The sequence below is a fragment of the Amblyomma americanum genome, chromosome 11 (genome assembly GCF_052857255.1).
Source record: "Amblyomma americanum isolate KBUSLIRL-KWMA chromosome 11, ASM5285725v1, whole genome shotgun sequence".
Classification (NCBI taxonomy): domain Eukaryota; kingdom Metazoa; phylum Arthropoda; class Arachnida; order Ixodida; family Ixodidae; genus Amblyomma; species Amblyomma americanum.
The window spans coordinates 5,988,239-6,008,602 of NC_135507.1; the positions used below are offsets into that span (position 1 = coordinate 5,988,239).

General features: G+C 50.3%; 1 protein-coding gene across 1 annotated transcript in view; it reads left to right on the plus strand.

Moving 5' to 3' along the window:
• LOC144109518 (Na(+)/H(+) exchange regulatory cofactor NHE-RF1-like) overlaps positions 1-20,364 on the plus strand; it is a 58,996-nt gene that overhangs the window by 2,485 nt on the left and 36,147 nt on the right. The window lies entirely within an intron of this gene.

Here is a 20,364-nt window from a genome sequence, read left to right on the forward strand (position 1 = left end):
GGAAAACAAAACCGAGGAAGTTCGTCGGCGCGGCGAATTGCGTTGCCGGTTTCGTGATAAATGAGTCACGTCACCGCGTTGGGCGCTTTTCCCCCCCTCCGTTTCCAGATGCCGTTTTTAGCCGGGCGTACCGACATAGAGCAATTTCGCTTCGCAAATAGACTTGCAGAATCGGAATGTCACACGCCTTCGCATTCCGACATCGTTACTGGCGTTTTCTGACGAATCCTTCCTTGTTTATTGGTTAGCGTGCGGAATGCGGCGCAGGGTTTGGTGGGCGGGAGGAATTTTCATTTCGAGTTTAACTGATTCTCTTAACCGTTTTTAGCTGTTGCGTGAGTAGCGATTAAAGTAGCGAAGCCGCATGTTGCCAGTAAGAGGAGGAATGAAAGAGAGAAGCCCTTTAATGAAATAACAGAGAATGTAGCCGGCGTTTAAAAATTGCTGGCACGCTACTCGCGTTGGGGAAGGGAATTTGGGAGATAAAGGGGGAACGAGAGCGGTGGGGAAAAGGTAAAATAAAAGAAATAATATAGTGCATAGTCCGACATATGGGCTAACAAAGTTCACTGCATGAAAACTGAATGAGGATAACATGCGAGGTGAAATTAGAGCTTGTCAAGATGTTCAGTGTCCCTTTAATATGCGAATAAAAAGTTCATTGCATGTCTCTGAGGAGGAATGGAATGTTAGCTGAACAGGCGGTGTTAGCAGCACGACTACGACTTACGGCTTTATACTAGGAAAGTAGTATTGTGCGTCAAAACAGTGCAGCTCATTTCGTATCGGTAGAGTTCAACTCCATGTATTAGTGTGGATTTGGATGGCTGGCTGATCAGGCCAACAGTTGAATGCAGTCGGAAGTGTGCTTTTTTTCTGCAAGCGCTTCTGCGGTTACTTGCCTACCCACATGACGCAAGCAGTTTGTCGTGGCCGTATCGGGCATGTGTTATCACCGTCGTCAATTCTGGGAAAACTGCACAGTTTGACATAGTTGCACCTTTCGAGAGATAGTGCTGTTTTCCGCCAATAGCAGTGCTCTTGTAACTGTACTTTAAAACCCAAATGGTCTACGGATCTTCTCAACTTGTTTGTCGCGCATTCGAGGCGGCAGGTAGATGACCAAGAACCGCCCCCGCTGCCCCAGAAAAAAAAAGTAAAAAAAAAACGCTTCGGATCTCATCGTGTAGGGCCTAAAATATACGTGAAAACAGGAAAGGTATGACAGAAATTAAAATGACGTTCTACTTGCGTAGTTAGGCCAATAATTTCACAGAGGAGTACATCACTACCTGCGTGCACGTTTGAAGCGGTGCTCTAAGGGTGTTGTACTACGAGCATTTAGTAATCACCGCTATTCTCTGGTCCAGTTCTAGGCTCAGTAGTTATGGCGCTCGGCTGCTGACCCAAAAGACGCGGGTTCGGTGCCGGCCGCGGCGGTCACATTTCGATGCAGGCGAAATGCTAGAGGCCCGTGTACTGTGCGATGGCAGCGCAACGTTAAAGAACCCCAGGTGGTCGAAATTATCCGGAGCCTTTCACTACGGCGTCCCTCATAGCCTGAATCGATTTGGAACGTTAAACCCGCGTAAACCAAACCCCAAGCCAATCTGTTCCAGTTCTGCTTGGCGCTCTTAGGTTCCATTCTAGTTCAGGGCGCTGTCGGCTTCAAAAGGTTTACGGGGCGTGGGTGTGTGAGAAGAAGTAATTTCGTTCGGCGCCGTCACTGAAGACCGTCGCCTCAATTAAATGCCTGCAGTTATGAAGAGGCAGCGCCACGTTAAAATTGTTCCAAGCAAGCACACGTCCAGAAAACGTTCGCTGCCGACCGTACCTCGACGAGTGCGGTGACGTAGTGCTTGCAGCGCATACCGTGCCCCGTAAGGCCGCGTCGTGTGTTGCATCGTCTGCATGCCAGAGCGAGAGAGACACCTGTGCTCTCGCGTTGCTACAGTTCCACAGAGGCGCGGTCCTCGAATTGCATTCGACAGCAGCTGGTTCTGGCGGCAGGCTGCAGTTCCGCTGCCAGAGTCGCGTTCACTGTGCGGTCGTTTAGTGTGTCGTGCCGTCTGCGACGCTTGCCGGCAGCGAATGGTCCGTGTACGGCGCGACGGAAATTTTTTCTTTTTGATCGCGAGTCGGTGCGCGGCCCTTGGTGTCGAGTCTCTTGCAGGCCATTCAAGCCAGTCGTGGTGGGTGAACAGCGCAACAAAGGCGGGACAAAGGCAAGACAAGCGCTTGTCTTGCTTTTGTCCCGCCTTTGTTGCGCTCTTCCCCCACCATGAATGCTTACCAAACTCGCTCAAATCTCAGCTGTACTCATTCCAGGCCGATTGGACGTGTATTTGTGCAAAACCAGTGCCGAGCTAAACGCGTACCACGATGACGTTTCTCGATCTAAAGCAGATTATGCCGTTACGAGCAACATATCGTTTCGGTAGCAAAATGGTGGTTTGAGCTAGTTGGTACATATTCACAATTTCACCAGCGCTGCGACTAGGAACAAGAACAGATAAGGAAGACAAGGACAAGCGCTACTAACAACTGAAAGTTTATTTGAAAAAAACACAATATATGCACACAACTGACAACCCAAAGCGCCTGCGCTTCCCCCACCAGGCACGCAAAAGAGAGTTAAAATTCTAGATACAAAATTTCACACTCATGTAAGTTTACAGATGGTGTGCTAACGCACGTGTCGATGTTCTTGTTCGGTGCGCGCAATAAGAGAATGTTGTTACGCCAGCGTGGAGGCTTGGTTTGGTTTATGGGGGCTTAACGTCCCAAATCGACTCAGGCTGTGAGGAACGCCGTAGTGAAGGTCTCCGGAAATTTCGACCACCTGGGGTTCTTTAACGTGCACTGACATCGCACAGTACACGGGCTTCTAGAATTTCGCCTCCATCGAAATTCGACCGCCGCGGCCGGAATCGAACCCGCGTCTTTCGGGCCAGTAGCCGAGCGCCGTAGCCACTCAGCCACCGCGGCGGCTGCCAGCGTGGAGGAAAGATACACGGATAGTCCTTACATTTCCCGCTCTTCACTGAAGGAGCAACGCATACGCTGTTGCCGTTCGCGCTGATAAATTTAAGCTGGAAATTGGGTTAATCAATGAGCGTGTATTCCATTCGTGCCACGAGGGTACAGCTGTGCAGCTTCGGATTTATGAAGGGAGCCCCCCCCCCCCCTCCCCCCCTCTCCTCCCCCATGCGAGAAATTGTACATAGGAATTATCGAAAACAGCGCTGGAAGACAGGGACAAAAAGGTTAGACGCACGCGCTGTGTTTCTCACCTTTCTGTCCGCGTCCTCCAGCGCTGTTTTGGATAATGCATAACCAACTAGCCCTAGCAAGCCACTTTGCACATAGGAAGACCATGCTGAACCCCATTTTTTTTTACGTAATAAGGTGTAAGAAATACAGGGTTCAAATGGGACAGCACCCCCTCCCCTCACCCGCCCGTTTCAAGAGTGACCATGAAATCTGCCCGGCAGCTGTGCCAATTTTCCTTGGCAGGGTTTTTTTTTCTCTCACTTTGCTTGCGTATGTATAGTGGTGTGCAGAAAAAAACAAAGAACAAAAAGGTTTAACCTCAGGAACAATGCGAGGACCAACGAAATATTGCAAACTTGAAACTACAGAAAACGATTCATGGTAACTGTACACTTCAAGGGCGTCACAAAATTAACAGTCATCTAGCGTAAGTTTAGGGAGAGGATTCCGACTACGAATAACCATGGAAAAAGAAAAACATTAAATGAAAGAACACCTCGCCGTGATAGTTTTCGCAAACATTCAGCTATGCGTCGTGTTTGCGCGCCTGTAGCGTACCCACTGGCGCGGCAAGCGTAGCCTTTACCAGGAAGCCGGATTATTCTTGCAAGAGCTATGCGGTAGCTGACGTGGCCTCCTTCAAGGACTCCGGCTGGCGTTCCGTTGCGAAAATGCTCAGTCTGCGGCGACGCATTCACCGGCACTACATCGTCGACAAGCGTTTCTGTCTGTCGGGCAGGGGGACTTGGCGTAATCGGATTCCATTCTCATTCATTGCCGTGTCGAAGAACCGCGGACTATTTTTGCCGAGTCCGTTGCCTAGACGTACAACGACGCGTGGCGTGTACACGGGCGGAAAAGTGGCTTCCACACATGGCTGGCTGACTGGCCTGGTATTTCCACTTTTTTTTTTTCCGCAGCTGCGAAGCGCGGAGGCTGGTTTTCGCGTTAAACTGGCGGGAAAAGAGAAAAAAGACCGTTTCCTTAGTGGCTTTTTTTTTGTCGTTGTTTTTCCTGTCACGCGGACGAGGTTGCGTGAAGTACTGAAGAGCCGTACATTTTCCCCGCATGTATTAGTACGTGAGTCTCGTTGGTAGTAGACGCAGTCGTAGACTTGTGGCACGTTGCTCCAGTTGCGTTGGGTTTGGTTTGTGTCCTACGAAAGTCGACGTTCTAATGTGCCGTCATCGCGCCCCTCCTTTAATGGGAAAATGGCTGTTTTTTTCTTTGTTGGATGCGTCAGCTACATAGCACTCTTTCAGGTTTAATGCACAAGATGGGTCTGTAATGGGGAACTACGCCTGTAATAAGGAACTGATATGATAAATGGGGAAAGGAGTCTACAAGAAAGTAATCTAGTTTATAATCTATCGTATATATGAGGCGGAACTGTTGTAGAGCAGCGGCTGCCCGGTTTAATGTAGAAGGACGGTATTGTACTATTAGCTGATACCCAGGAAGATTTACAGACTCTGGTTCATTCTTGTGGAGCCCAATGAGATGCTCAAAGCTTCACTTATAGCGCTACTAAGTCAGATCTGATGATTTTCAAAGGTTTCACTGGTCAGGTGTTTACAATACAAGGCCATGCGATACCCATACTGGCAGAGTATGGACATCGCCTCAGCACGACCCACCACAAACGGGCCGAACTAGGGTAGTGCAGAGTAGGGCATAACCCCGGATCGACGCTTGGCCAACGTCACGACGCGTTAAGCCTTCGGTTGCCGGCATTTTAATAAAGTTATTCCTATCCTATAGATCATTATGGGGGTGCAGCACATATGAAGTACTGAGAGATATTTGGAAATGGTTATCGGCGCGAGGACCTTTTTTGGAAACGCAGTTAAATGCTTTAGGGCACAACTTTAGTCGGGACTAGGGGCATGGGCTGGACATCGTTCGAAGCTCGGGAAGCTCAGAGTGAAATATATGACGAACGCCTGAGGGAATTGGGCGATAACAGGTGGGCAGCTAAGCTATTTAAATACTTATACAGATTGAGCGTTGAATCACAGTGGCGGAAAATGACTAGGAGACTAGCCAGTAAGTAACCGGGACACAATGAAGGAGAGCTAATGAGCTTTAAACGACAGGTAAATAACGCAGAATGTAAGAACTGGGCCAGTTCAGTGGGAAACAAGCGGACTGCAAAACTGTATAAAAAATTGGAAAAGGCAAACAGGGCAGGAATCCCTCTACGATAACTTAATAGGCAGCGTCCCTCTCTCTCTGAGGGTGTTTTAGAACGCGAAACTACAAAAAAAAAAAAGAAACTCAACCAGGAAGATGACACATGTGCAGTGAGTGGGTAGTAAATCTGTAGAAACAATGAACAGCTTATACTAGAATGTGGCATTTTCCATACGGATGTCTATACAGGCTCAGTCACTCTCCCTGAAGAATCTGCGGTACAAGTTAGCAAACAGCGATTGGAAAATTGGTGGCGCAAAAGCAAACCGGTGAGGTAATGTTTTAAGTTCATGATTAAACATTGTATCTAAACGAAAATGGCGAATTTAAAGAATTTAAAAGTCGTATTTCGACGAAGGCGAAATGCTAGTGGCTCGTGTTCTGTGCGATGTCAGTGCACGTTAAAGAACCCCAGGCGGTCGAAATTATTCCGGAGCCCTCCACTACGGTGTCCCTCATATCCTGCGTCACTTCGGGACAGTAAACGCCATAAGCCAAGCTAAATTTCGACATAGACGCTGCGTTCCGTAAAAATGGAGCGTTTTTAAGCTTAAATAAATAAAGGCCAGAAACGGAATGCGTGAAGTTGTTTCGTCAGCAGGCCGCTTCCGTAGTTAAATTTAAGTTACATCAGGCGAGATTATTTTTGTTTCATAAGAAGGAAAAATAAGGATTACATGCCTGTTTAGGGTAATATTTTTTTCGCAACCGCTTGAGCGTACTTTTGTCGTGCTGTGAAGAGCGAAAAAAAATCTGAAAATAAAACAACGCAAGCCCACGGGACAGAGGCGCTCGACATCGTCGACAACGTCACGAATTTTAATTGCTTTGGCGGAAGAAAAATATATTTAGTTTTTGCTTTCCATTTCTCACCAATAGGCAGTTTTGGAATAGGGTGGCCCTATCGGTTTGGGGGAGTAGGGAAGCAGCTTGGCGCCAGTGCTCATGCTCAGGACAATAACCGGAACGGCGTTAACGGCCTGCGCCTGCGCACTGGCGCGCCGTTGTTCCCCCATCCCTCTAACCGATAGGGTCATCCTATTCCAAAACCCCCAAATGAAAGCATCGTTTCCTGCCGAATGAACGTTGTAATGGAGTCTCGAAACGCCCATTGACCGGAATTTGCCGGGACCGAAAAAAGAAAAAGAAACGCGGCCTAGCTGTTCTCCGTGTCTCTTTAATGTCACGTGTCTCTGCAAAAGGTGGGGCCCGCAGGAAGGACGGAGCGTAAAACAGTTTGTCGCCTGGAAACGCGGGGACGCGCTGCAGTCTGCCGGCGCAGTCGTTCCCGCTTTTATCTCTCTATTTTCGTTGCCGCAATCGGCCCTTCATCGCTGCCTGCGCTATCTTTACGGCACGTTGTTCACCTTCGGGGCGAGCAAACAGAGCGGCGGCCATGCGAGGCTGTTTTGACCGCGCTGGTGTGAAGGGGGAGGATCGCGATGATGAAGGGGAGTCCGGCGGTTATATAGCCTTGGGCGACTTAGGTTTGCTCGCTAAGCGGAGCAGTATAATCCCTGCTGGCCATGCGTGCGACTGCGAGCGGGATAGTCACGTAATTATGCGCAGTCGTAGAAAGAACAAAAAAGGGCGAGAGGCTCGAACGATTTCCGGAGATCTGTAGTGTCCTAAAAAAAAAAACGAACTCTGCTCGAACTTTACAGGTGGACGCGTGAAACGCAGCAGTGCAAATACTGCACGAATACCCTGAGGCAATAAGCATCGCTTAAAGAAAAATGCACGCCCAGCGATTCTTCTACTACGTTCATTACGTCTTCTTCGTCTTCCTATTCTTCCTTGATCACCCGGATGGCTTGACTAACCTAGCCTGCTATCCATGCAGTGCGTGCGTTTAACGACGTGGGTAGTCCTTGCTATCCATGTGGGGCTGTATCTGCACTGTTATCCAGGAGAGCCCCATACTGCCATTAACGGATGGGCCTCTTCAATTTGTTGCTCGGCTAAGAGTGGCAATACTTCCGAGTATATGCCGCACTCCTCGTCTACAGGCTGCCGACCTTAAAGAGGAGTGTGACTACTACACCGCGTAGTATCTCCAGAGCAAGAACCCATTCCACTCCCTTTTGCAGCGCTGTCATCGCAAGCGTGCATGTTTGAGCGCTTCCCGTTCAATTCTTCTTCCTTTGTAAAATCTGTTTCGATTTTTGCGGCTCTTTTGACGTGCTTTCGGCAGAAAAAGATGCATTCAATACCGATAAATGTCGGGCTGAAAGTGGAATAATTTTGTTCCCCGCCACTCATTTTATACTCGTGTTGTTGATGACATCGCAGCTGTTATATATATATATATATATATATATATATATATATATATATATATATATATATATATATATATATATATATATATATATATATATATATATATATATATATATATATATATATATATATATATATATAGACTCCGTGGTCGCTAAAAAAATTGGATGGCATTCACCTTCAGCCCCGGAGATGTGTGTAACAACGTATTGGCGTCATCGCAGTTCCTATGTGAAGACAGCGTTTCATTTCCTGGGCGTTTTTTCACCTTATACAAGTTCTGTTTTCAGTGAGGATATCCTTTTTTTTTTCTCATTAAAACGCGGTAATCTACTGACGTAGGCCACCTTGAATTTCACCTCGATCTCTCTTTCACACCCCGTGCAGTAAACCAAATGGACTTGGCTGATATCGTGAGTGATCATTAAGAAAATAACAAACTTGATTAAACAGCAGCAGCCTGCGCATAAATGCGCGTTCCGGAGGAATGCAAGGAATCGTTGAACAGCCGCCTTTACTGGAAAGCGCTCCGGGAAAGTTGGTGCTCGTTGTGCTGGCAACATTAGGCGGCGACGGCCATTTTCCCACCGGGACCGGCGGCGCGTGGCGGTGGAATGCGGTAGTCCAAAAACGCTTTTTTTGGTGGCTCTAATTCGGTCTACGCTCCCACTCCGTAATCTTGCTGCCGGCAGTGTACGCGGCATGTGATCTCTGGTACTCGGCTCTGACCCGCATTCCTCTGCTCAGCACGCGCTGCCCGCTGCCCGGCAGAGAGTATGTCATCGCCTTAAAACTCTTTTGCTTGGAAAGCCATGGTGTAACGTTATGAGACCGGAATCGGGCAGAGTGGGTGAGGGAATAAACGCGGGTAAAGGACATCCTAGTCGAAATCAAGAGGAAGAGATGGGCTTGGGCAGGGCATGTAATGCGAAGGCAAGATAACCGCTGGTCCTTAAGGGTAGTGGTATGAATTACAAGAGAAGGCAAGCGTACCGGGGAGCGGCAGAAGGTTAGGTGGGTGACGAGGTAGTTCGCAGGCATAGGGTGGGCACAGCTTGGAAAGGACAGGGCTACTTGGAGAGACACGGGAGAGGCCTTTGCCCTGCAGTGGGTGTAGTCAGGCTGATGACGATTATGATGCTTGTTTGCTGTATGCCAGAGGACTGGATGATTGTGGCAAGAAGTAAATACAAGGAAGAAAAAGTAAATCTGAGTAAGTATGCCAAATGGCGTATTTGAATAGGTGATTCGGAGCAAGTTTTTTCTGCTCTGCGTAGGCGCAGAGCGTTTTCGAATGGGCCATTTGGATTCAGATCCTTAGATCTGATTGGACCGTGACGGATATCTTGCTCCTTCGTGGGCTAGGAGAGCTGCTCTGGAACGCCGATTCGAATAGTCCCTATCAAGCCACTGACTTTCTGACTGTGCCGTTCAGCATCTATGATGTCGAATAGAGATTTGATTTGAATACGCCGTAGGCTATGTGCGCTGAATAATGTCTATTTTTTCTCTCTGAGCATTTTTATGTTTGGTTTACAGTTATCGGGGTTTATGCAAGGCATCGATCAAACCACATCTGCGGCTTGCCTGTTTGCTGGTTTGCAATATGAACAGAATACTCGCACTAAGCATCTGCCCGAACGCAGCCACGAGGTTGCTTACAAGAGGGAAGGCACGAAGTTTTCTTAAATCTTTGTAATTTGGGGACCAGATTGCATGGCTTTCCTAAACCGAAAAGAGGGATATGGAAAACTACCGACAACCCGTTCCCCTGATTACTCCTCGCCCGATGAGAGCATAGAGTTTCTTACTATTAACTAGAAGGAAAGCTGGCGGCGCTGCACCTGCACCTCCATGGGCGCGCAAAGCATCATGGGGTGATGAGCTACTTGGTGCGTGGCAGTAGGCTTTAGTCATGAACAGAGTGGCGTTACTGAGAAGTCCCATTCCGTATCCACAGCGCAGACGACTTTGGCGCAAACCTAGTGCGCAAAAACCGTAGTAGCGAAAACGGAACAGCACACGACGCAAATAAATGGTTTCTGTTTTTTAAGTGTCATTAAAACATATTAAACTGTTGAAGCGGCAAAAATTTTTTCAGACATATTTCTCTTTAAAAAAGTGCACGAAAAGTTGGCTTTTGTTGTCTGCAATACGTAGGAGAGCAAGCCAACGCTCATTTTGGGCAAACTTTATATTTACATGATTTTCTGCTCGTTTGTTGCAATTTATAGACAGGATATTGAATACTCAGACATTCTTGATTATCGAACAACGTTTGTTTTTTTATTATTTTTTTGTCCAAATGTTGTGGTTCTGCAGTTGCTAGCTCTCCGCCCCATGATGCTTAGAGCGCCCATGGCGGTTCAGGGGGTCTCGAGGAAGCTCCATGCAAACTCCCATAGGCGGGCGCCAGCTTTCCGCCTAGGTAATAGTAAGAAACTCTATGGATGAGAGCACACGTGTGTGAGGTATACGTGATCACGCAGGATGTGTTCTCAACAGCGCTCAGCGGCCCACCTCGATAAAACGCACTCTCCCTGCCGAGCAGGTACACGGGGTGGGGAGTTGTTGCGGCCTGCCACAGGACACTTTTCACCCGCATAAAATTTTTATTCGGGAGTTCGTCTCTCTTCTTGCCCTGTCCCTTGGGTCTGTCCCTCCATGGCGCGTGTCGTTCAGGTGGTGCTTGGGCGCCTCCGGTCGCGGTTCCCGTCGACATGGCGTGACGTCGATATTGGCGGGCATATGCAGGGAAGTGACATCGTTGGGTGGCTGTGCGCCGCCTGCATCCGTTATATCCTACACCGTAATTCCACTGGAGCGGGACCCCGTCTCGGGTGTGTGTGCACTCTTTTATAACGAAGCGATCGCGCGCTCAATCGGTGTCGGCGGAGAATTAGACCGAAGCGCGCGACGGCGGCTCTGGCGCCCTGTTTTTGCCAAGGCGATGGGAAAATTCCTTCGGCTTAGTTGGCTGCTAGCTTTGCGCACGTTCAGTCGAGTGTGTGCGCACGCGTCTCGTGACTCAGCTCGGGCTTTCCAAGAAGAGCGCAACGTCTCGGTCGACGTTCGCGTGGCGTGTGTACGTCCCCCATCGCCGCATGTAGCGTCTTCGCGTATGTGTCATTTGCTGCGGACGTCGCCAGCAGCGCGCCCGTGCGGTGACGTCGAAAAGCTTTTCGCTCTGGGAGAAAAGGAAAACATCTACTGCATAAACAGTGGCGAACGGCGCATTTTATTTTTATGCAGTAACTCTTAATTTTCCTCCCCTGGCAGTCTTGCCATTATTCGATAAGCTCTTCCACTGGCTTAGCGTTTCGGACGCTAATAGAAAAGCGATTGCGTTTGCCGAACGGCAATTCGTTGCCATCGAGTTGTTCCAGCGATACATGATTGATATTATGTATATAGAAGTGGTTGGTCGCTTCGTTGAAGAGACCCAGGCGGCGTCGTAATTAGTCTGGAGCCCTCCAGCCATGCGGTGTTTCGCGTAGCCCAGACGTATAGCTTTGGGGCTGAATCAGATCCCTAAAATTTGCCACTTTTTTTCTCCTGCTACCCGGTTCGAAGTCTTGACGTCAGGACCACGAAAGACTCAGTTAATAACTGGAAGCAAATGGCGATATAGTCGAAGGTCAGCGATAAAAAAAAAATGTGACAGAGTCGTTTGCTTTCGAAAGTGGTCGGTGGTGGTGGCTTTATCTGCATTTAATTCCTCTATCTTTGTATAGCTTATAAGAATTACGTTTTCGGTTAAAATACTGTCATTACAACGCTGTAATTTACCTATACAGGCCAAGTTCAGTGTTCCGTCAGTGTTTACCCCCTGGCTTCGAGGTATTGTCACACCTGTGTGGTATACTTACGCGTTTATTATATGTAACCTACAGCTTACCATATGTGCTCCAGCTCCCATCACGAAGCACGATGAACCTGTCTTTGCTGAAAGTCTATGCCTAATACTTGTCAGTAAAAAAAAGAAGTGCGGTTTCCTGCAGTTCCGTTTAATGCTGGCATATCGTGGCACGTGCCTTGCGTATGAAACCGCGTACTGCAGTATAATATCCAGTGTAACCGTGACAGCTGACGTGTCGCGCGTCATACTAGGCACGACGGTATATGCATGGAATATGTACCACGCACTACGTCTACTGCCTCCCTTCCCGTCGCTGAAAGCTGCGCCCGACTCGTGCACTCGTTGCACACCGGAAGGAAGTCGGAGGCATCCAGGAAGGCGCGTCGACCCAGTATGTGTAGTGTCGATGACGATCATTGTCTCTGCCCGACGTACGGAGAACGCGCGCTCGTCGCCGTCTCGGCGTGTAATTAAACGCGCATCCATCTAAAGGGTGTCGACGTCTGCGCGCACGTGGGGTGCCGTTGCAGCACCGTGCCGGCTCGGTATGTAGCGCAGGTCGTTGTCGCCTACATAGCGGCACGCGTTCCCGGCGGTCGGTCGCCAGACACTCCGTGGGCGTGAACAGCGCCCCACACACGCGTCTAGAGCACGGCAGCGGTGGCCCGGTGCGGTGTGCTTTGGCGTCACATAAGAAATGCCCGTAGAGCTGGAAACAAAATCCACTCCTTTCGCTTTCGTTATATGCCCTGCTGCGTATTTCAGGTGTCCCCAAGCAGCTGTCGACTTCCCATGCGAGAGAGCGGTATTTGAACCCTGGGGAATACTGTATGTTGACTATCGTGTGGAGTGCAGCGTATGGGGTGGGGGAAGGGCTGTACCATATGGGGGGGTACCGTATGGTGTATCGTATGGGGTGTACCGCACGGGGTGTACCTTACGAGGTATACCTTACGAGGTCTACCTTACGAGGTGCACCGTAAGGTGTGTGCCGTATGGGGTGTGCCGTACACAGAGGCAGCCGTAAGGGGTGTGCGGTATTGGATTGACCATATGTTGTGTACCATGTGGACAGCTGTACGCAGAGTAGCACATATAGAGACCGGTTATGTTGAGGGCGTGTACGGTATGTGCTGCACCGTATATGGAGACTCGAGAGCTGTATGCGGAGTACTGTATGCTGAGTATCGTTTATGGTGTACTGTGATGTGGAGGAAAGCGCCTCGGAAGTCAGAACACTACATGTACGAGTAACATGGAAGTTCTGACCACACTTCGCACTCAAGAACCAAATTTATTTTTACTCGTGCATAGAATTCCAGCAACCATCAAGCGAATCATATATGCCTTGAGGAAATCTAAATTAAATAAACAAACCTGTATACTCACACTTCGGAATTAATAAGTGAGTAGGGTAGGCGACGTCCAATGCAGTCGCGAACTACGGGACGTGCTTCTGTTCGCTATCATGTTTAATCACCTTTACTCCAATGAAGTGTATTTGGTTTGACTTAGCCGTTTACAACACGTTAATGTGACGGGTTCTCTGTCATGTCGTTTCTACCTGTACACGGAGTGAGGCATATTGACCTCTCGACACCATCAGTGCACCGGTCTCTCCGCTACATACAAACCAGGAGGTTAAGCGCATTGAAGCCTTTAATCCCGCTCGCTTCGTGTCCTCGGGGCTCGGAGGGTGTTGAGTCAAAGACGTTATCTGTTTCGGACAGCGCCGTTGTCTTTCGCCGGTGTGCCGTGGCGCGATCGTGGCATGTTCGCCGGCCCGGCTGGCGCGCTCGCCGGGCTTAATGGGTCGTCGTCGTCGGCGCGCCGCCGCGTAGCCGCGTTCGCCCGCCTGGAATGCCTGCCGCGCGACCTAGAAATTACACGCCGGTCTTGCTGCTGCTGCTGCTGGTACTGCCGCGGGCTTCGCCACCGCTGCCTGTGTTGTGGCAGCCGCTACAGCAGCTGCTCAGGCCTTGCCTGCCCGCTCGCTGGTGTTCGCGTTCCTTTTTGTTTGTGCTTTCTTCGCCGCGGCAGCAGCAGCAGCCCCCAGCAGGAAGCCGCACAAACTCGATTCGTGCGGGCGTGATTTATGCGCTGGCGCGCTCCCTGCGTGCCTGCTGCCGAGAGGGGAGCCATATACGCGTGCCCTGTCTTCTTGTATGGCCTGTGTGTGTGTGTGTGCGCGCGCGACCTGTGGCTGTGTCCTGCGCTGGGCGCCGCACACCTTTCGCCTTGCAGAAAGGGCACCCAGGGAGGAGGAGGAGGATGGGAATGTGGGGGACCCGAATAGTTGTTCCTACTCTGGTTACGTTCTCTTTTTTTTCTCCTCTTATTGTTTTTAGTCCTTGGGTGACACAGTATACAGGCGTCTGAGCGAAAGGCCAGGAAAGGTCGTTCCGAGTTGACCCCTTGAGACGCGCACACCACGCGTCGCGGTGCGCGTGTTGTGTTAGCGACAAGTGGTGTTGTGTGTCCTTGCTGCGAGTGCCGGCAGTTGTTTAGCCCCAGTGTCGCCTGTGTCAAGGAGCGGAGTGCGTCCATGGCGTAAAAAGAGGCAAGTTAACATTGCGTGCTGCCTTGAGCGCGCCAGACGTGGCCGACGGTTAAAGGCTAGGCTGCCGGACAGAACTCTGGCATCAATTGACCATGGTCTGTGCGTTATAGCCCGGCGCGTTCCGGTAACGACGCTTAGCGCCAACGTCCGCCGCGAATGACCCTAAGGAGCTTACCTTCCCAGCATTTAGATGGATATATGTAAGCACCGTCGTTATTTTACTATTGGGCATATATATTGACGCCACTAACGGACAAATTTGGACGCGTTTGTTGTATCAGAGGTGTTCCGCCTTGAGTTGCCGATGTCTCGTGCGTGTATATTCATTCATCTGTGCAAATGCAGTGACGTGCTTAGCGTGGTTTTTAGGAAAGGAAAAGCGCAACAACTGCCCTACTCTCGGCGGCCACCGCAATCACGTCGCGGTGGGAAAGGGTTGAAGGAGAGAGCAAAAACAGGGAGAGAAGTCTCCGTCCGGATTGAAATCCCGACCACGCCGGGTCATTTAGCGTGCACTGACATTGCACGGCACACGGACACCTTTTCATTCCACTCGCATCGAAATGCGGCCGCGGTTGTAGCAGAATATCGCCGAAGTTGCATTAATTGTGATTGTTATCACGAATGGATTGTATAGAGTAGCGTAGCTATAGCAGTGGACATTCAGGAATCGAGCTTGGTATGCGAGCGCAAGTTCCCGTGCGCCAAATCGACGCGCTAAGCGTGGCAGCGAAAGTTAAGGTATTTCCCCGGTTTCGGCCTCGTTACTTTCTTGTAGTGGTGTGCCGAAGACTGCCCCCGAGAATTCTGACGCTGCGCGTGAGTCGCCTGTCCCGGAGGCCGTGTCTGTTGGCGCTCATCGACCTATTTGATGGAAATGATAAAGAGTGGATTGTTTGGCGGCTGGTTCGCATAGGAGCACGTTCGAGCAGCCATGCGGAAATGTCTATTACCATGGGACACAAACTGCGTGCACTCCATCTTAGAGAGACCAGCCTTTGGGGGTCAGGATATGCTTGCATTCCACCACCTTTTTTCTTCCCCTTATCCGACATCTCCGCATGCCTCTATTTCGGCATGTACGCGTCTTGTGAAGTTCGCATTTTAGCGCAAAAGGATTGTCGGAAGGTTAAGTTTGTTCCAGAGATTTTTTTTTTTTTCTAGCATCCTTTTTTTTGTACGTCGGTATGTTTGAAGAGATCTGAGGTCACTTGTTGTTTCTCTAAAGTTAAGCCAACCGGCATTTATATGTATAAGCGTATAGATTGTACGCATTTTGTGTACCAATGTAATTGTTATTACACATATAAACGTGCAGCTGGAGGTTCCGGTGGCATATGCATTAGGGACTAGGGAGCCGCGTTAGATCGAGGATCAGTCGCTTACGGCACGGGCACGCCGAGCATCTACAACCTCCTCAGCTCGTGCCGGGACCTCAGAATTCCTGCCCTGCTGTTCCCTGCTTTCTCACCAGTATCCTTGCCGATTCCCTAAGAAGACTTGATTTGGGAGGTTCGCGCCCTATACGGGCTCCTCGCTTTCTCAAGTTTCAACTTCTATGTCAAGTGACCGGCGAACAGGTTTCACTGTTGTTGTTGGTGGCTACTTATGAATAAAAATAACTACGGAAGGAAAAGATGTTGCTAGCCGCGGCATTTGCCATCGAAACCCGAAGCACCTGAGCTGCAGCTAGCGGGAATAAAACGACAGGGAGAGGGAGAGAGGGGAGAACGATAGTAAGAAAGGACAGGGATAGGGCGGCAATATACACTATGTACAAATACGGGATATGCACTTCTAGCGTATTTAGCAGGGCACTGATGTCACACTGCAGCTTCTGTAAACCATCTAAGCGCCCTGCCTAAGAGGCCTGCTAAAAATTCTAAACGGCTCGACAGTGAATCCTGTGCGCCGGTCACATTTGATGAAGGCTGTACGTGTGCGACGTGGGGAACTTAATTCGCTTTACGAAGACCCGGATGTGAGGTCTCCGTCTGTGCCCCATGAGCTGCTAACATACGAGGCTTTGCGGAACGACCAACGCGGGGGCCCCAGCCGCGCGAGGCTTCTACATTCCAGACAGTCGGTGCCGGATAATGTCCCAGGGTGCATCGCCGCTTCACCCATTGTCTGTGCGCGCGGGGCGCCGTGGCGGTCCTTGAACCGGCATGTGTGCGCGTTAGCGCTTAACGGGATAATCATTGCTCATCGCACTGACCGTGTAACCTGCTGACGACGGGGACTGGCGGAGTCGGTGCAGGAAAGGGCCCGCACCTGCGCTGCCGTGAAATGGGATGCGTCGGTGTGCAGGATGGCACTCACGGTGAATGGGAATAGCGCGTTAAGAGGCCCGAGGCCCCTAACGGATGCAACTAGCGAGCGCTGAAAAATGAAACGAAATATAAGGATGTCGTGTAGTGTTTTAATGTATATAGTTAAACCGATTAGAGGTGCGAAAGCACGTGTTTAGCCCGGTTGGCTCACTGCCGGGTCGTCGGCACGTCTGGCGACGATAGTAGCCGCCGCGGTGGCTGAGTGGTTATGGCGCTCGGCTGCTGATCCGAAAGACGCGGGTTCGATCCCGGCCGCGGCGGTGGAATTTCGATGGAGGCGAAATACTAGAGGCCCGTGTGCTGTGCGATGTCAGTGCACGTTTAAGAACCCCAGGTGGTCGAAATTTCCGGAGCCCTTCACTACGGCGTCTCTCATAGCCTGAGTCGCTTTGGGACGTTAAACCCCCATAAACCATAAACCATCACTTATCAACTGACATTTGATACTGAACAGTGGGCAGGTGTTCGCCAACGCCGGACGTACAGTCTGCGTCACCGTTGTGTAGAGCGCTGGATCAGTGCGCTCCACGCAATGAATGCTCAAATTAAAGAGTAGCTCATGGCTTCCAAGCAAAGTGCCAGTGGTCACCTTGCTTGCAAGTCTATTGGGCTCTACCTGTGCACAAGCGTTGCTTCTAAATATAGCAAGCTGCGACAGCGCGACGGTTTTCATTCGAGAAAGTGCGCCGCCCGAGCGCTCTACGCGATGATGACGCACTGTACATTTTATGTGCGAACAACCGGGACAAGCAGGTTGGAATGAAGTACCAAAACGTGCCGTTTGCTATGCGCATTTGTTTGTTATGATTTGCTCGACCCACTTAGGCGAATTGTGGGAACGCAAACACGCAAGCGCACGCACAAACAAAATACGCAAAGTACACGATGGAAGAACGGCGGGGCAAGCGCTCGCCGAAGCTGACTGTTCGGAAAGCAAGAAATATGCAAATGAGCAACGCTTACTGTTGTTATGGTGGCAGGGTAATATTTGGCCAAAATATGGGCGCGCACGCGAAGGAGAGAACAGAGAAAAAAGGTGACAAAACGAAACAAGCGCACGCGAAAATCGGTTCGTATACTGTCATTCGGTTAAAATCAGTGTCATTCGTGTTTACGCTCTCACATTTTGTCCTATGTATGACTCACGAACTAAGCCTACTGCATATTTGCGTTGCTTAACATATATCGTCAGCAGTAAAATAGGTTTACCAGAAGACAGCGGCTGCACGTTGCGCGGTCGCATGAACACAGCGAAACGAATTGGGAAATTTTGCAGGCAGTGCCGCACGTATGCTCTTTTCACAGAGAGCGCTAAGTCAGGGATAGGAAACTCCAGCTAGTTTCAGTTTCAGCTACTTAAGCTCATCTAGTGACTGAAGGAGACGTGATCTCTGGGAAAAAAAAAAAAAAGAGTATCCCGGACAAGCAGGCATCACGACAGCCTGCGGCGGTTGCCGAATTGTCCGAGGCACCAGGAAATGAAGCTGGTGTGTTATCTCCAGCGGTGGTTCGAATTGTGCTCGGGGATGAAGTTTTTTCTGCTAGATACCGTTGCGGTGACAGCGTTTCGACGCTCAAGTTGGCTTTCCTCCGGCCGCTGTGGGGGAATTGGCGCTGATGTCTTGTCTGACTGGACAGTGGTTTACGGATATGGAGGTTTCCTACCCCTGGCTAAGTCGTCTGCCTGTGACCACGAGGATCGCGCAGTTGAGACTATACTACTCGCTTCGTCGGTCGCGCAGTGCTAACACTTGTCAGTAAAGTTTCTGCTTTCTCCGAGAATTGCTGGTTAAAGCGGTCTGAAAGGGAATCCTTCAACGGATGTTCCGCTCTCATGATCAGGAGCCATGCGAAATCAGTTACTCGTGCCTATAGAACTAGTGAAATGAAAATCCGCGCCGTATTGCTGACACCTGAACATAGGCAGTGGGGAAGTGGGTGAGAGCGGTGTTTTCCAGGCACGAAACTGGATCTGGTCCGTTGCGAGCACAGAAAACTTAAAAATCGCGTTGGTTTTACTGCACACGATAGCATTTTCAGGCCCATACACCTCGTGGCTTGGCTTCCTCCTTGACCTTGGCTTCCGCCGGCGACCTTCACTTTGCTTGGACGGCAAACGCTGTTTTCTTTATTCTTGTTCTTTCCCCGCCATCCGCCCACGGGATGTTTACATGCCGCAGAAACTTTGTAAGTGGAGGCAGCGTGCCTCGCATTTAATAGTGCGTGTGTTTCTGTGTGCGCGTGAAAGAGAACATGAGAGAGAGAGAGAGACGTAGTGAAAGAAACACCTACTAACTGCGCACGCGCCGGAAGCCATTTCGACACGCGAGCCAGCACGCTTCGTGGCACGTTCGCCCACATATGGGCACCGGACCATGGCCGGCATTTCGAGTGTCCCGCGTGTCCGGGCGGGGAGTAATACGCTAAAACGGCACCACTATATATCCCGCGATTCGCGTCTCTCCGACGTATGCCGTATGTGGGCGGCTTCGCTTTCTGAGGCGGTTGGTCGGCATATCCGCAAGGTTGCATGGTCCGCAAGTTTGTATGGGCAGCAGTCTTGTACACGTTACAGAAAACAAGTAACCGATTCCAGTCACAGTTGTTTAATCTAAAATTCAACTGGTTTCATTGGTCAGTTCCATGGACTCCCAAAAGTAACCGAACTATTACAGAGAAGCAATCGATAACTGTTGGCTTATTTTTCAGCCATATTTCTCTTTGTTAGCGTTGCACAAGTGTACACGGACCAGAAAGAGCTGATGCAGCTGCTTGATCTGTCTGTGGTTTGTTGCAGTACATGCGTTGGTAATTTCACCTGCACCTGGTAATTTCACCACCCCCCCCCCCCCCCCCCCCGGGGGGGGGGGGGGGTTTAATTCAACAGGAGGCGCATTTCTCCAAGATGGGAAAAGTTGCACAGCCCTGTGGCAAGCGGAGTCACTCGTTGCAGAGTCGACCAGTGGGAACGAGCGAAGAGAAATGGCAAGTCCGCTGCTATTTCCCACAGTGGTGCAAGCGGCTCTGCGTTCTCTGCGTCGAGCTTTCTATGGTGCGGCCGCTTCCTGACGGGCACGGCTAATTACTTGACGGCGCCGTTCCTTTTATTCCCCCCGTCGTCTGTCTGTCGGCGGTCGCTGCCCCAAGGCGACCTTTACCGGGAAGCAGTCAAAGGGAAGGTTATCCCCACCGAGCAAAATGTGAGAAAAATTCCGCACGATCTATCCAAACGAGGCACCCTTCTTTAGGGTCATCGGCCACTTGACGCCATCGAAGTTGCCGCTGCTGTCGCCGCCACCGTGGTCATCCCACTCAAGGGAGTCTGCCCCCTTAATCGTCTTCGGCTGGTGTGCATCCCGTTTATAACAGCGTTCAACTGGTGTTACGGGTATGTTGCACAATCATGAAATTTGCATTAGTGCACAGTGGGTGCGCGGGAAGGTTAGGTTGCGTTGTGGAAATTGCAGCTGCTTCCACAGCAGTTACAGGTCTCAAATTCGGACGGAGAAGCACCGCTACGTTAATAGTTGGAAATTATGTTTTGCAGCCAGGCATTATAGTGTCCAATGCTCTTTGTGTTTGGAGATGTCTTAGAACGGGGGGGGGGGGGGGGGGGGGGGGGGGTGGGGTATTAGATCCAGCAAGGTTGACTGGCGCTACATTTGCAACCTTTAACCTTTATGTGCAAGTGGACTGAGTAGGCGGCGTGGCAACAAGCACATCGCTAAGGGGTGGAAAAGAAACATTAATTCGGAAAACAGGAAAAAAGAAACGACTGCGTACTGCGTGTTAGCCGCAGCAACTTTACGAACGACGCGACATTAGCATATCTAACCACCCGTGTCGCTCCTCGGGCTCTTCCG